This window comes from Lates calcarifer, linkage group LG7_1, assembly GCF_001640805.2.
Source record: "Lates calcarifer isolate ASB-BC8 linkage group LG7_1, TLL_Latcal_v3, whole genome shotgun sequence".
NCBI lineage: Eukaryota > Metazoa > Chordata > Actinopteri > Centropomidae > Lates > Lates calcarifer.
The window spans coordinates 14447944-14464151 of NC_066839.1; the positions used below are offsets into that span (position 1 = coordinate 14447944).

The following is a 16208-nucleotide window of genomic DNA, read 5'->3' on the forward strand; positions in this document are numbered from 1 at the left end:
AATTCTAAACACAGAGCATCGGTTGTAATTTTCTCTAACCCACAGTGTTACCAAACAGCAACACAAATTCCACTGATAACTAACATGATACTGAAAACAAAGCAGATGCAGTGCAAAAGACACACTGGACAAATTATTATGTGTGGCAGGACTTTCTTCTTGTTTCATCAAGCTTTCAGATAAACTAATTTACAGAGCACTTAATGGATACCAAAGGCAGCTTCATCAGTGGTTAACTGTTGACAGCTGACCATAAATATTCATATTATAGCACTGCAGTGTAGGGTTAAACTCCTTATGTTAGAGCAATGAAAATCACCACTGTGTGTAATGTGAATTCTGTGCGAGGAGTTAAAATCTCTGGACTATGGTTACCAAAAACAAAACAAACAAAAAAACCTTAAAACAAAAATCAATCAAACAGACAAATCAATAAGCAAAAAAAGGCATGATGCATCAGCTTCTATCAGTAAGTAATACAATTACAAGAAAGGGGAGCCTGTGACTTTAGAGAGAATGTAATTTGCACTTCCCCAAATTCCTGTTCGAATGGTGACTGCAGAAAAAATTTGACTGAAAATTTTTGGAAAAAAAAGGGAATACACAATGAATATATTGCAGTGGCCCTATGCGACCTCTAGAGGGAGCTACCTCGCTACACTACCACTGCCACATCTGCATCGAACGTCCCTCCAACTCGAATAGACAGCGCGGCCGACCAATCACGTCTCAACATCTACTACAGTAATCCCTCCGAGCCAATGAGAGACAGCTAAAAGATGTTTTTCACTGTATGGGGCGGGTCTTGGGGATGATGGACACGTCTGCTTTGAGCCCCGGCCAGATTGTCGGTGTGGACTGTAGTGGAGATTTTTTTGGAGGCTGAGATAGTGGGACGTACGGTATTTTTTGGAGGAGAACAGAGTGAGAGGCCACGTTCGGAAAAGTTCCCCGTACGCATCGTTGGAAATTACAACAGGTAACGTTTAATTTTAACCCCCTTTAAAATCACGTGATTTATACATCGGCGACTGGCGCTGGTTCAATGCTTTCGGGTTTTTGCGTTTAATACAGTCGATTTTGTTGCGGTAAGCGTATAGGTACTCAACCTGTACTGACAACCTCATTAGCTAGAGGCAGTTTTTTTGAAATGGTCAAGCACACACACCATGCTTCCCACTGAATCCGTTACTCTGACTTGTAGTCATACCTTTGGTGTAAGGCGCTTCATGGCGCCTATCTCCTCCACAGTATCCCTGGTATGGTATCATCACCTAAACTAACATAACTGATTTCATGTCCCCCTCGGGTGTGTTTTATGCGGTTAGCATCAAGGAAACGGTTAGCTTAGGTAAACCAAGGGTAACTCACGTGCTTCATAAGTCATTTTCTAAATGAATAGACCCTGGTTGTGGTTGTATTTCCTGGTGTAGGTGAGTCCTACCATTACGTTAACGGTAAGTTTACCGCTGGCGGTTGGTTCTTGTAACCATGCTAACGTAATCGTTACGCTTAAAGACTATTCAAACATCCGTCTACCGTTTCTGCGGGACAGTTCTTTTAGCTGCCTCAAAACGTTTTATCTGGCGATGTTAATTTTGTGTCCAGAGGCAGAGCTTCGTTCAACAGAAGTCGAACACGCTGTTAATGTTTTCAAAGGAGTGATATTCGTTTCTTGTGGTTTCTTATTTGAATAATGGTTTACAGAGATGTTTGGGAAATGCAGTCCTGTTTGGTTGACGTTTGTTTACTGAAGTTAAGGGATGGGTTTCCTCTCGTGATGTGGTGGTCAAATAAAACACAGAGTAGGATATTAGAGCACCCACCCGAATCAATGGATAAACAGTATTTGTTATGTATAATTTTAATGATTAAATGATATACTTAGGTATCGGGATATCGTTTATATGAACTTATCAGAATCAAAAATGGTGTGTTAAACCTGCTTCAAGTCTGACCACCATCCAGAATTAATTTGTAATTGTAAAGATATGAACCAGATGAAAGTAAGCAATTTTTTTTTTCAATCTACAGGTTGAAATCAGAAAACATATGCCCCCTTTTTTACTTTATAAACAGCTCAAATGTTGAATTTACCAGCCCTTACATTTAACCATGTAAATAAAGGATGATGTTTACTATATCATGCATGGTTCATTTCTGCATCAAAGGATCAGTTTTGAAAGCATAACGTGGATTTAATCTCTCAGAAGTTAATTTAGTTTCAGCTGTAATGGCTCTTTCCTTTACTGCACCGCCTGTCTCTGTTGAAATATATTTTCTCATCATACCCTTACTACAATTTGTCTGTTGAAATGAATGTGTATAAATATATGTGTCTCTCAGACTAACTCATAGAAGTCATACATTGACAGATGGCGAGGGTTCAAGTAGTTCACAGACAGATAGGCAGGCAGGCCAACAAGCTAACGGACAGACTGGACTGAGCTGAGATTGTGCTGACGTGTAAAAAGTCAGTACCAACTGGCAAACATATTGATTACATTAACTAATTTCATTCTAATGCATTGAATCAATAAAAGTATGGCGCCACAGTCAGACTTAATACAGTTTGTTTTTTTGGGCTTCTCTGTTATATTTGGCTCATTTTGAGCCATCATACCTGGCTTTATTAATAACTACCTGATAGTTGTCTCTTGTAATTCAGTACTTGATATGTGCCACAACATTACCAGCACTGACACTGACACAGACAGACCTAATATTAGGGCACCTAGCCATGCATTTATGCTACTAACAATCACCCTTAAATCTGCCTCTTAAGTATGTGTCTGTGTGGCCAACTACTCATCACCTTAATCAGCACAATTCAGCTTTAGTGCCCCTGGCGTTTTTGTCTTTTCTCCTCTGAGGGAAGTGAAGGTAGGTTAGACAGAAATGGAGGACATACAAGGGCAGCGACAATGTCATGGACAGTGGTGGTGCACAGAGTGTGTGACTTAAGAACTAGACAATTTGCCATCTAATGTTTTATTTTTTGTCACTTGTAACAGTTGCACTGCATTGGGTTGTTTTTTGTGAATGATAATCTGTAATTTTAAAGTACAGAGTGATCACTAAGTCACATTTCTCCCTGAATAACTTCTAAAATACCTGAGCATGCCAGCTAAAAGTAACAGATCATCTTTAACATTGCAGATATATTGCTTTAATAGTTTTGTCACCATAGCCGCTTTCCATGTTAATGTTGGATATGAGGGATTGGACTATAAACCATAAACTTTCTAGCATAAAGCTAATCCCACTAGTGATGCTACAAGCTAAATCTCTTTTAGAGGTGAGGTGAAAACCCTGTGGATCTGAGCGTCATCATCCATCCATCCAGCCAGCCATCCAGCTAAATTCATGTCAGTTTTTCTCGTCTTATCATGTTTCGTTGGTATGGATTATTGACATAGGCGTGTAGCAAACATGGCCAACCCACTCTACATTTCTACAACTGCTACTAGTATTTTCTCAAGTATGTTGACATTACAAATGTTTTGTCATTGTTCTGTTTGACCATGGAGATTAAAGGGTAAGAGATTGTTGAAAAATAAAGCGCTTGAATGCACAGATTGTGGACCCCAAAATTACCACAGAGCTGATTTAAGCCTCCTTATACTGTCCCAGCAGCAACTGAACACTATCCCTCTTATGGGGCCATTCTTTTCTGCAGGGCTATTGTATTTTATTGTATTGTGTTACAGGTTTTCAGGTTAGTTGGGTCAGGATGCAGCACGTGTAGGTGCATTTGCAGCAAGAAAGTACAAGAAAATCCACTTCAATATAGGTCAGACCTTTTAAGATATAGTATAGCATCAGAGAATAAAGAATATTCATTGGAGCGCTTCTTACTAAATGTAAAATATTTTAGCAGAAAGGATTCTCAGTTTGGAAAGCTAGTGCAGCGTTGAGCATGTATGTAACTCTGGTGTGTTTTTCCTGTCAGGCCCCTCTCTGTGTGTATAGTCTATCTATAATCATCAGTGCCATGTTCATTCTCAGACTCAGGATGTGTAGAACAGTGGCGGCTCTGTCAAACCCACTAATGAGAAGCCTTAATTGGTTGTTCTGGTGGGAGAATCTGCTCATTAAAGGTAGCCGGAACATAGCTGGGTTAGCTAGAATGAGAGCATGATTTAGTTTTTTCTTTTCTCAATATTGCTGTTGTCATTTCCAGTCATTTGGGATCTGTGAATCTTATGAAATTATGTTTTTGAATGTGTTTTCAGTGGGTCGGCTCTTCCCAGTCTAAACTGGGGAACGGGGACAGTAAGGTGGGATTGTTTTTGAAAAATCTTCTTTTTAAATATTTTATCTCTGGTGTGCTGTCACTCCTCCATTAGTTTAAGGGAAACACTGCAAAGGCCTGTCCGCACTCGCACACTGTACTTCATTAGTTTTTTGTGACCTTGTGAGGGGTAGAAGGTTAAGTTGGGGAGACACGAGGACGCAAACGTAGGGAAATGGGAAAGTAGAGATGGAGTGTCCAAACGAGAAAGGGAGGGACGGCAGAAACAAATGGAGAGGAAGTGAGTAAGAGCGAAAGAGAGACTGAGTGAGAGCGACAGAGAGAGTGAGAGATATTGCTTAACCATTCGGAAAGGCTATGGGAACATCCCTACGTGTGTGTTTGTGTGTGCATGTATGTGTATTTTCATCCTGAACCTTGGTGGGTTCAGCAGGAGCAAAACACGTCACATCAGCTCAGGCGCACATAGACCTACTGTCCCACATCAGCTTGAATGACTGGTGGTGTACAAAAAAATTAAATTCTCCAAACCACAAAGCCGCACTTCCAGTTCACTTCCATTCTCTTAGTTCTCTTCCAGTCTGTGAAAGTGGTTGCTACTATAACCACAAAACACAATTCAAGGCTTTCATCTCCTCCTTTGTAGTGACACCGGGACAGTCACAACAATTACCAAGGTGGACATATTCTACAGTGTAGCAGTCAGCCGTGACGGGCGAGTATTAGCCTCTAGCTTTCAGGGCGGCTTGGCCAGCGGGCGCCGCAGGATTCAGGATTCACGCAGGGAAGATCAGAGAGGCGTGGATGAATGGAAACTGTAGTGCAATGTTCAGCTTATTACCGCTACAGAGACAGTAGGGGGGGAAGGAGGGGAGGAGCGTGAAAGAGGGATAGAGATGTTGAAGACGTGTGGAGGAGAACGAGGAGGTCAGCTAGAAGCCAAAAAATGTAAATGAGAAAACGGGAGAATGCAAAGTAGGAAGTAGTAATTGTATTTAGTTATCAGTAAGAATACAGTGTTATTTCAGTTTTGTTGAACCAATAAGCTTGACAGAGTTAAACAGAATAGGGTTTGATTGTATATTTGAATTGTTAAATGAGAGGGTCTGTTGGAGGAGACCTTGTATTGAAGGCTAACATTTTACATCAGAGAGGGCAGACCGCCTTCCCCAGCAAGTGTCCAGCTCTGAAAGAAACGACAGAATAAAAAACAGAGGGAGAGAGCGTGGGCCTGTGGCTTTGGCGGGGGGCCAAACATAGTTAAAAACAGATTAATCAGCATAGGGTCACATTCTCACAGAGAGAGGCTGAACAGAGCATGGCAGGACAGGGCAGACCCTTCATCTTCTAAAGGCAGCATCTTAGGGAGCAACACAAGGACAATTACACTGTAGAAGTAATTTTGAAAGCAAAATTTAATACATGGAGCCAAATATCCGTAGCAAAAATGATAACGAAGTGATGCTCATTTTGCCTTTTTTAAAGGTGTAATCTGCGATTTTTAAAAAAAAAAAAACATAATTTACAAGTTTATTGGGTATAATCCCAGTTATATTTTTACATTTGCTGTGTTTTTGTTTTGTTCACAAACAATTAAAAAAAATAAATTAAATCGATCAACAAGAGAGTGAGATAAAATGGACTGAGCATAGGTGTTGTGGTTATTGTTAAGTAATCAACAAACACTGAATATTTTCCCTATTATTCATTTATTCTGTCATTGCTTGATTGATGGATTCATCCATTTAACAATCCATTCATTTAATTCATTCATCACATGTTGACTATTCATTAATTTGTTCTTTCATTCAGTCTGTCCAACAAGTCAGAAAGGCTTGCGAATAGGAGAAGAGAAGAATCACAGGGGAGGGGGAGGAAAAGGAAGTGAGAGGAGTGTCTGGGGCAAGAAGGTTGAGAAGGAGTGCAGACTTACTAACTTGCTCTCATTAGCTGCTTTTGAGAGGCTCTGAAGTTTGTAAAACATTTTGGAAAGTGTGTAAAGAACCCAGTAAACTGTGTGTGTGTGTGTGTGTGTGAGTGTGAGTGTGAGTGTGTGAGATTCAGACAGACAGAAAACAGGGCCGGTAGACAGTCTTTCCCACAGGTCAAAAATACACAGAGCAGGGGGCAGTAAGATGGAGCTCCCAAGACCGATAAAACATGTTAAAAGGTTATCAGTCAAAAATGTCACTGAATATAATAATAAATAATACGGATAGCTAGATTATTAAAATGGAGTGTAGTAAGAATATGTTGATTTTTTTTTTTCCTTCACCACTAATTATTTGACAAAACCAATTAAAGCTTCATTTGTTTTACTGTTTCATTGGCTTCATTTTCAAGTCCTTAATTTTCCTTTTTTTTTGTTCTTGACACACAGTCAATCAAGTACCCATTTCCCCCCAGCCAACTTTTCCCCTTCTCCTCAACATATATTCAGTTTACCTCGCCATATTCACAATTTTCTTTATATGATAATGAGATGGGCGTGTCAATACATGTCCAAGCTAAGGATTGGTTCACGGTGTCTGTGTATTTAATGCCAATGGGGCAGTAAAGGGGGGCAGTAGAGGACTGTGTGGTTAGCTAACTTAACTCAAAACACAAGTAGCTAAACACACAGAGCAGCAGCTTTTTTCAGCTAGTCACCTACCGGTAGCTAAGGTTCTTCATAAAACTACACCTTTTGGCCGCCCATTTAATGTTAATCATTCATACACTGTGTGCTGCTGTAGCATCATTGTGTAACTCCTGAAAAAAAAGCTCAAGTGTTTTAGCAGGTAAGCTAATGAAAGTTGGCTGATAATTTTGTTTTATTGTGGAAGTTTTGAGGGTACAATAATAAAATAATAAAGTGGATATAGGGGAGTGATTTCAGACACAGCCCAGCTGTCTGGTTTTCCTGGAACAAATAAATAAATTGTATTATTTTCTTTTAATTGTAAATAAAGTAGAAACAATGACAGATGTTCAACACACAACTGTATTCCATTTGTCTGAGGCTTTCAAAACCTAATGGGAAAGTTTTAATCTTCCTTTTCCCATAATGTGGACAGAGAGTTTCAGGAACATATTCTAGCCTTTCATGAAGACTGAATAAAGAAACCTACTTAAGTTACAGAAGTTAGTCAAACAGAGGCCAGACTTCATCTCTCTGTGTACTTGGTTGGCCTGCCAACATATCCAGTGTGTGAGAAATACTTGTAAGTTCTCCATATGATCAGTCAGAGAACAAAACAGAATGAGACAGAAAAGCACACACCAGTGTTTTTCACTCAGCCTTTTCCTGTTTTTCTGTTGATAGATTTCTAATGAGAGACACAGATACTGAGACATACGTATGCAGGGCTAAAAATGAGAATGGGAAAGATAAAGATGCAGGGATGGGTGATTAACCAGGGGAAAGGGGAGAAGTTGCCTCATTGCCACACTTCCTGTTTCCTGGTTTGAGGTCAGAGGCCACTGGTCTGGGATTAACTGATACTAGGTGCCTAACTAATCTGTCTGGCTATGTCATTGACATGTCCGAGGAGAGCTGGTTACTGCAACACTTTCACATAATGATGTGTGAGTGTGTATGTCTGCGTTAGAGGTCCTCACAGTAATTGAGAAAACAGGAGGATGTTTTAAAAATGAGGACATCTTATGGTGCTCACAAGGGGAATGGCTAATTTTAGAGTTAGGGGTTAAGGTTAGTAGTTAGGAAATTAATGGCAGGCGGCTATGAGTTCGTGATGTGTTAGAGAGCTTTACGGTCTCATGATTGCATCACCAGAGAACGGGTTCCTGCTGACCAATCCTGACCAGGGCTGCAACTAGGGCTGTCGATACATCAGTCAAGAAGACCCAGCCAACTCAGATTTTATAATCCTTGTTATAAGAATAGATTAAGAGAAATAACTTTGAATGACTTTAGAATTGAATCTACTGTCACAGTTGAGAAATACCATGTTCTAGCAGTTCGTTGACAATGCTTTCAATCTGATCTTATCAATACTTGATGATCCACACATCTACTTTCAGCTCTGTGCCAGAGGAGTGGATGTTTTTTGCTCCATCTGCATCAAGTTGCTCCACAATGCGGCCGTAATAATGAGCCCTAATGCTCATGAAGTCATTTGTTTTGCCAAAGCACCTGTCGCTACCACCCTCTATGGGATGTATGTTGCTGTAGTAACACCACACCCACTGCTACCCGAGAGAGTCTGCATTGAGCCGTGTGGTTTCACCACAAGTTTCACTGTCTTTCCTTCCCTTTCATACACACACACACACACACACACATACACACACACTCTCAGTCTCTTCCTCCCAGCTAATGCCCGCTCTCCTCTTTTCCGTGTTTTTCAGTAAACTGTATCTCCTCTCCTCATGTGCACTCGTGTGACCCACCCATACTTTCACTCTTTGTCTCACACTCACACGTTCACACAGACAGGGCACTTGCGCCTGACTGCTTTAATCGCTGAATGGGGGAGTTTAGCAGTTAACAATAGTAGTCATGAGCTGACCCATTATTCTCACACACACACACAGAAAACGAGAGAGAGAGAGAGAGAGAGAGAGAGAGAAGGAAACTCAACACTAGAAGATAGGGTACATCATTTAATTTTAATATGTTAATATGATTGTTTTTTGCAACAACACTTTTTCTTATATTTAGTCTTGTCTATTTTCATTGTCTGTTGATAAAGTAAAATCATCATAACTCTGATGTGGGTATTTTACATGTCATGATTGGGGATTATATTATTATATTGTTATTACCTTACTTTACCTTATTTATCTGATTCTGATTCTGAAATTAATCAAACTGAAATCAATGCAAAAAAGAGAATATGTGAGATAATAATGAGTGGTATCACCTTTGGGGTAAAAGCAGTGGACTAAATGCCAAAAATATAAGCACAAAGGCAAGAAATTCACAGATTCCTGTTTCTCAAATATATAGACTTGCTGCTCTGTCTGATTTATGTCATTGCAAATTGAATATTTGTGAGTGTTGGACTGTGGTTTAAACAAATCAAGTGGTTTCAAGAAATCATTTTGAGCTCTTTGAAATAGTGATGGGCATTTTACTCTTATTTTCTCGTGTTTTGTAAATGACCGATTCAAACATAATCAACAGATTAACCAATAATAATCATTACTTTCAGAGCTATAGTATAATATAATAGTACCCCATAGCATCCATGCAATATCAGCACATTCGTACCTTGTAGTAATAGAGCTGAATTAGACAGGACTTGCATTATATTGTGTTTTATGTGTTGAATAGGAGAAGTTAAGCATAGACGTAACATAGAATTGAATGGGGAGTCCTAAAGTTGTTTAAGAGTAAGAGTTCTGCTGCAGACAATAGCACTTATGAGCTGACAGTAATGACACAGTAGCAGACTTGATGACATAGTGTTGGTCAGTTAAGCATCACTTACAGCACAAGCTGACCTTTCATTTACTAAGCTCAAACTGTGGGCAGTAAAGAGACACCAGGGAACGTTTGTGCTGTTTCAGGACAGTTGATGGAAGGTGGTGTCAGGTGTAGATGGGAGTAGAGAGGGAGACAAAGAGTAAGATGAAGGGATGAATGGATAGGACAGACAGGCAGAGAGACAGACACACAAACATACACAGGGATTATCCTTTGTGTAATCCTCAGTTTGAGGGTCAGAGTGCAGTGTAAAGGGACGGGCCTGTTCAGAATTTTCACACCAGCTCGGTGTATGTGTGTGTGTGCGTGTGTGTGTGTGAGTGTGTGTGTGAGAGAGAGAGAGAGAGAGAGAGGGAGCATGTGCATATGCATATGCATGTGTATATATCTATGAGTAGTTGAAAATGCAAACCCCATAGCCAGTGTGTTTATCAGTGATCCCATGAGTACGTGTTTACACATGTTTTAGAATCCTTTTATGTGTGTGTGCTTCTGCGTGCACATATCTGTGTGTTTGATATGTATCTGTGTGTGTATGGATGTCTCATTGCGTGACAGATGGGACAGTTTGTACAAGGGAACAGCACAGATTAGGATTCTGCTCTCTGTGAATGTGTGCGGTTATTCCAAAACCAAGCTGGGAACTCTGTAACTGTCAGCTGATGGACTGTGGTGGAACAGTTTGCAGAGCTGTTAGCCTGTTGCATCAGTGTTCAACATTTGTGATGTCCCAGTGCGATCTGCAGGATTGAGTCTTTAATTCATTAGTCTCAGCTGCATGAGGGTCAGTTGATTTCCAGTGCTTTGTTTATTGGAACCCATTGCACTCAGTATACACCAGCTGTCAGAAACAACCTCTGTAACACTCTTTTTTTTTTTTTTTAACTTGCAGCTATTATCATTAGTACTGCGACTGTGGGCATTTAAACTTCAGCAGTACACCCATATTTATTCAGCTTAACTTTGCTAAATTGAAATGAAAGCTATGCGTTTATGTGTGTGTTTGTGTGTGTGTTGGGAGGGACTGAGATATGATATCATTGCAGTATATCTCCAGTGTAGGTGGAATTGTGGGGGAGAGTGTGTGACATGATGCAGAAACCAGCTGGCTGTACGCACCACCCATGCACACAGTGTGCACACACACTGAATAGGATTTATAATGTTATGACATGATAACACCTGTTAGTACTTTCATACGCAGGCTGCTTAACCTGGATCCTGATGTCTGACTCACTGCCGATTTAGTTTAGTTTGGTGTTGCTTTCATGAATGTTTGTGGTTGGTGCCGCCAAGCCAATCAGATGGACAAGATGTTTTTTTTTTTTTTTCGGTGTTGTCTGTCCATTGGCTTTCACATGCACCCTTTGGTACATGTGAATTGGTTTGGAGTGATGCAGTGCCTATAGTTGAGTGGATGATCAAATGATCAGTAATACTGAAGTAGCTTGTCACAATGTGGAACAAATGGCATGTTGATTTGTTCAGGTAACTGCAACACTAGCTGCTACCACAGTGACATTGAAGTAGCAGAATTGCTACTTAGACTCACACAGAGATGCAGACCTGTTGTAAACCAATCATCCTCTTCTGTTGGGCGTGGTGCATCAGTGATGAGAGGAGAGAGTGAAAAGCTGCGGCAGTTCCTGTGGGTCCACCATGCAGTACCTGCTGTAAATCTGGTGTGGTTTGAAATGGGTTTAGGCACAGTCATAATCTCTATTGTCACTTCTACGCTTGTCCACTAATCTGTATTTTTGCTGTGGTAATCTCTTGTCTCCATTGGGTTTTATTGTTGTAGTTCCATGAATGCCGTTGCCACGGAAACCAATTTCTCCCCTCAACCCCCCCACCCTGCCCCAGAGAGTGAGACAGGCTGATATATGTATGACTGAGTTTTCATTTCTGCTTTATCAACTAGTAAATAAACACAAATGTGAAAAACACTGAGGCTAGCGAGGCTACTCCATCCTCTCTCTCTCTCTCTCTCTCTCTCTCTCTCTCACACTCTTTTTTGACTTTTGCACTCAATCCTGTGTCTGTCTCTCATAAAATTTTATCTCTTGGCCACAGGCCAGGTCATGAAGTAGTTGTTGCTATGACGCCAACCCTAAAGCCCAGTCAGACAGCAATAAAGTTGTAACTGGAGGAGCTGTCGTGCATGTGTGCACAGGTGTTTGCTTGACTCATGCAACTGCGATATGGTGTTTGTGACAATGTGGAATAAAAATAGGAACGCTCTAAATGTGGAAAGTAAATTGTGTCGGTAAGAGTGTACATAAATGTCAGAATTAAAAATAAATAAATACATGCAAAATAAATGCAAAAAATGGTGGGTTTAGCATCTTCTTGGTGCCATGTCCATAAGATGTTCTTTGTTTTCTTTCTTGTAGGCTGTAAAATGCAGTTGCAAAGTTTTGCAGGCCAAGAGCATTTAGTAATGAAGTAATGGTTTAGTGTTATGAAGATTCCCTGAGGGATGTGTTGAGTAGGAAAACAAAACTCATGTGTTTTCAGTCAAAAGTTGAAATGTCTTTGAGAGAAAGAACCTTTTTGGATAAATGCTCTGAAGGAATAAAGTGAAAGACAGTGGACTGATTGAAAGTAAGATGTTGAAAGAGGACGGATTTCCATTCAAGCTTACTTGATGCAGAGAAAAATGAATGGACATGAAAAGAGCAGCTGAGGAAGTGTAATTTCCATCTCCATGCTTTGTGTCCATTAGTAATCTGGCACAGTAGGAATGCACAGTAGGTGGGGTCTCTGTTTCTTTCCTCTCCCCCTCATCCATCCATCTTCCATCTCTCTTGCCTCGCTGTTCTCTCTCACACACTCTCACTCTTCACCGTATCCACTCCCCCCACCCCTCTCTGTTTTCTCTCGTCTCTTTTTCTGCCCTTGTTTCCGCGAGCGATCGTCTCCCGGAAGGGGGAGGGGGGGGTTGAATCAGAGCTCTGAGGGAGACAGGAGAGGATGGAGGAAGAGAGAAAATGGCAATGACAGTTTGTAGGACAAGTGTTTGCTAAGAGGTGGGAAGTGAAAGTTAAGGAAAGGAACGCGAACAGAGAGATAGGTGGAAGCAACGAGAGATTAAAGAGCAAAAAGAAAGTGAGAAGGAACAGAGAGAAAACAGGAGGTGAGGAGAAGTAAAGGGAAGTGGCAAAAGCAAAGGAGTTACAGGGGAAGAGAGAACAACAGACACAACGATAGGTAAGGCCATTAGTTGTGTCCATCACCTCATCAGTTCATTTTACCATTCATTCAGCCTTTTATTTTAAACAGAATAAGAGCAGGTGTGACATGTAATTGGTTGAGAATGGATGTCACTGTCTTGCGAGGTGCAGCTGTAAAGGTTACTGCAGTAAAGCTTTAAAGGTCTAATCAATGTCATTTAGCTCTGTAAATGGTTTATTTTTCATCTGTGTTGCTCATCTACTGCTGTGACAGTCACATGCAACACCCATTCACTGAAAGCAGACCGTATTAAATGGGTGAGTTGACTCAAGCAAGTAATAAGATTAAAAATAAAATAAATACTGATAAAGCTGTCTTCAGTGGCAAGTAGCAAGCAGATATGTAAGATTATAGATAATGATAAGATGAAGAAAGAAGTTTTGATGTGCTAAATGAGTATTGGAGAGAAATAGAGATGGAGGGAATGATTGATGGAGAGTGAGAAAAACATCCCCCTACTGTGTGTGTGTGTGTGTGTGTGTGTGTGTGTGTGTGTGTGTGTGTGTGCACAAACACAAATACATCATCTAATTTAACTGGCAAGACTAGCTGTGAGTTTGTGTGTATCATGAATCTGCAGGCTTTTAGTGGAGAACGCTACTAATTGACTGTATAATAGTCTGACAAATCATACCACAACCACAACACTTGAGTCGCACAGTTTTTGCCTCTAGACAAATTCTACATGAAGAGATGCTTTCTCGATAGGGCAGCAAAACACATAACACCTGATAATAGTTCAAACCCGTCCATACAGGAGGTGAGTTTATGACGCAGGTCTGCCAAAAGCATGTTTAACCCACCCATTCATATGAAACTGCTGTCACAGTTATAGCTTCAGTCACATACAGGAATACTTGACTGTGATGACAACCAGTTTCCTAACAACACCGACTTATATTAGATACTACACAGATGGGTTTCCTGCCATAAACCGTTCAGTGTATGTGTACATGTGTGTATATATATATATATATATGTATATATGAAGAGAGGCTGTAATAATGCCATCACTATTGTTTGTATGGACTGTGGGAAGAAGAGGGACAGAGGAGGGGCTTCAGGGGGGGAGATAATGCCAGTATGCGATTGGAAGGGGGATTGAAAGGGGGCCCGGAAGAAAGGGATTGAGAGAGGAGAGAGATGAGTGCAGAGATTTAGTGAAAAAGCGAAAAGAGGCACCGTGGGCTGGAGAGTGCAGGAGAGAGAGTAGATAGAGAGAGAGAGAAAGAGAGAGAGAGAGATGAGGAGAGGGAGAGTTAGAAAGTTGTGAGAGAGGTAGAACAAGGTTCTCGGTGTTAAACAGTTGTAAGGAGAGAGAGGGACAGTTTAAAGCAGGTCTAAGTGGCCGTGACGAACATCTTGCAAAAAGCTGTTCTCTGATGCCAACTCACACACACACACAACTCTAGCTAGTCTATTGAGAAACACAGTGTCTTAGGGGAGAAGCAACTGCAGTTAGTAGGTAGCAACAGACTTGTTTGGATCACAGTATTTTAGGGTTGAATAAATAGAGGAGAACGATTGGACACAGATTCAATCTATTGCCTCATACACAGGGTCAAAAATGTGTTGATTCAAAATTTATCTGGACCCAAATTTAAAACGTTGTGTAACAAGGTCATCTCGCCTTGCTTGGTACATGGATACGCTTTGGTCAGTGTCACGATGGTTCAGCATGGATTGATTCACCAGAGATAACCTGTTTCCGCTATAACAGCTCTGTCAAATGACACTGACCATGCCTGTTATTTTCAAGGAGGAACGGTACTGAAATAGCTTTTCCACCATGTTGTAGCAAAAACTTGGTTGCCAGTTTAGATAGAGAACAATTTCACCCAATCCTACTACCATGAGTCAGAAAGTGTTAAGACACAGACACAATGCATTGGTGGTTTTTGTAATGTCAGCCTTATCCTTTTATATTTGCGGTGTAATGTCACTGGGATTCCCTCTTTATAAGAGATAAGTCAGTAGTATTTGTCTTTTGTTTTCCTTGTCCACACAAGTGCATGTGTTGCCTCTGACATTTGCACGCACCAGCATACACATCTCTCCCCAGCCATCTCTCCTCCTCCTCCCTTCCCTACCTCATTAGCCTACCATGCGTAAGGAGACCTGTTCTATTTTTACCCCCGCCCCCTCCCTACACACCACTGCTGCACTGTGTATGTGTGTGTGTATGTGTGTGTCCTCTCTTATTGAAGGTGGCAGGGCAGAAAGAGAAAGTCAAAGAACTGGTAAGATGGTCAGAGGGAGAAGGTTAAAGAAGCATAATGTGGGTGATGGAGAAAAACAAGGTCAGAGAGATTCAGAACAATTGAAAGGACAGTGGATGACAATGACTTAATAGTGTGTGAATCATGCCGAACCTTCGAGCTACTTGCACACAAACACTCAAACACGCATACACGCCAGACTAAAACAGACTGTGTATGCAGGTACACACCGTCAGTGCCTAACAGCACACATCCTGACCTCAACTTGCCCTCAAGACCGATGCCATGGCCATCTAGTGTTATCAACACATTAGTGTCGTGCTAAATAACAATAGTCTGTTGCTTTGATTGGGTGTGTGTGGACAGCGCTGCCAAATATATTTGGGTTGAAGAGTGTGTGTGTGTGTGTGTGGTGTGTGTGTGTGTGTGTGTGTGTGTGTGTGTGTGTTGACCACAGCTGCAGGGTAAAACCAATGACTCAGATATTAAGAATTGAGTAATTCGCCCTCTTTCACTGCGTGTCTGTGCCTGTGCATGAATGTGCACGGCTGCTTGTAACCAGCTGTTGAGCTCTTGACCCAGATGAGGCTCGTTGTGTGACATAATGACATCCTAAACGCCTGTGTTTTTTGTGTACTTGGGTAAAAGAGACAGCCTGAGAGCTAATGTTTCAAACAGCTATGAGCTCATGTGCTAACAGCTGTGAGACAAAGGACCAAGATCAACTACCTTGTATAGCCCTAGTGTATATAATTTTGGTGTTTTACTGCTCTCATGACATTACTAAGGTACCTAATAATTTTATATTTATTTATATCCTGATGTATTTCATTGTCCATCCTCCAAGATTGCACTCAAGCTAGAAACCATGGAACCATGTGGCTCATTTATAAAAGATACTCCAGATGAAAATTCAAGTTATGTGCCATAAAAAATTAATGTTGGTGCCAGAATTGGTGGGGCAGTCAGACATTTTTCCAGCTTTCTGTCTTATACCGACAGCCAAAACAACTCATTCAGAACTCTGAATATTACAGAATGTTATTTTCAGTGTTTTGGTGTACCCACA

The 16208-nt window shown here is 40.9% G+C and overlaps 1 protein-coding gene across 9 annotated transcripts in view; it reads left to right on the forward strand.

The window, feature by feature from the left end:
- Window positions 1–785: 785 nt before the first annotated feature.
- The window catches only part of epb41l2 (erythrocyte membrane protein band 4.1 like 2), a 50227-nt gene continuing 34804 nt past the window's right edge, over window positions 786–16208 (forward strand). For 4 of the 9 annotated variants that reach the window (XM_051071954.1, XM_018696056.2, XM_018696057.2 and 1 more), the window contains exon 1: window positions 797–979. The gene's annotated coding sequence lies outside the window, so the exon portion shown is untranslated. Of the gene's footprint in view, window positions 980–12638; window positions 12897–16208 lie in introns of those variants that run through there. The other 5 variants (XM_018696054.2, XM_018696061.2, XM_051071955.1 and 2 more) reach the window with 3 other exon arrangements.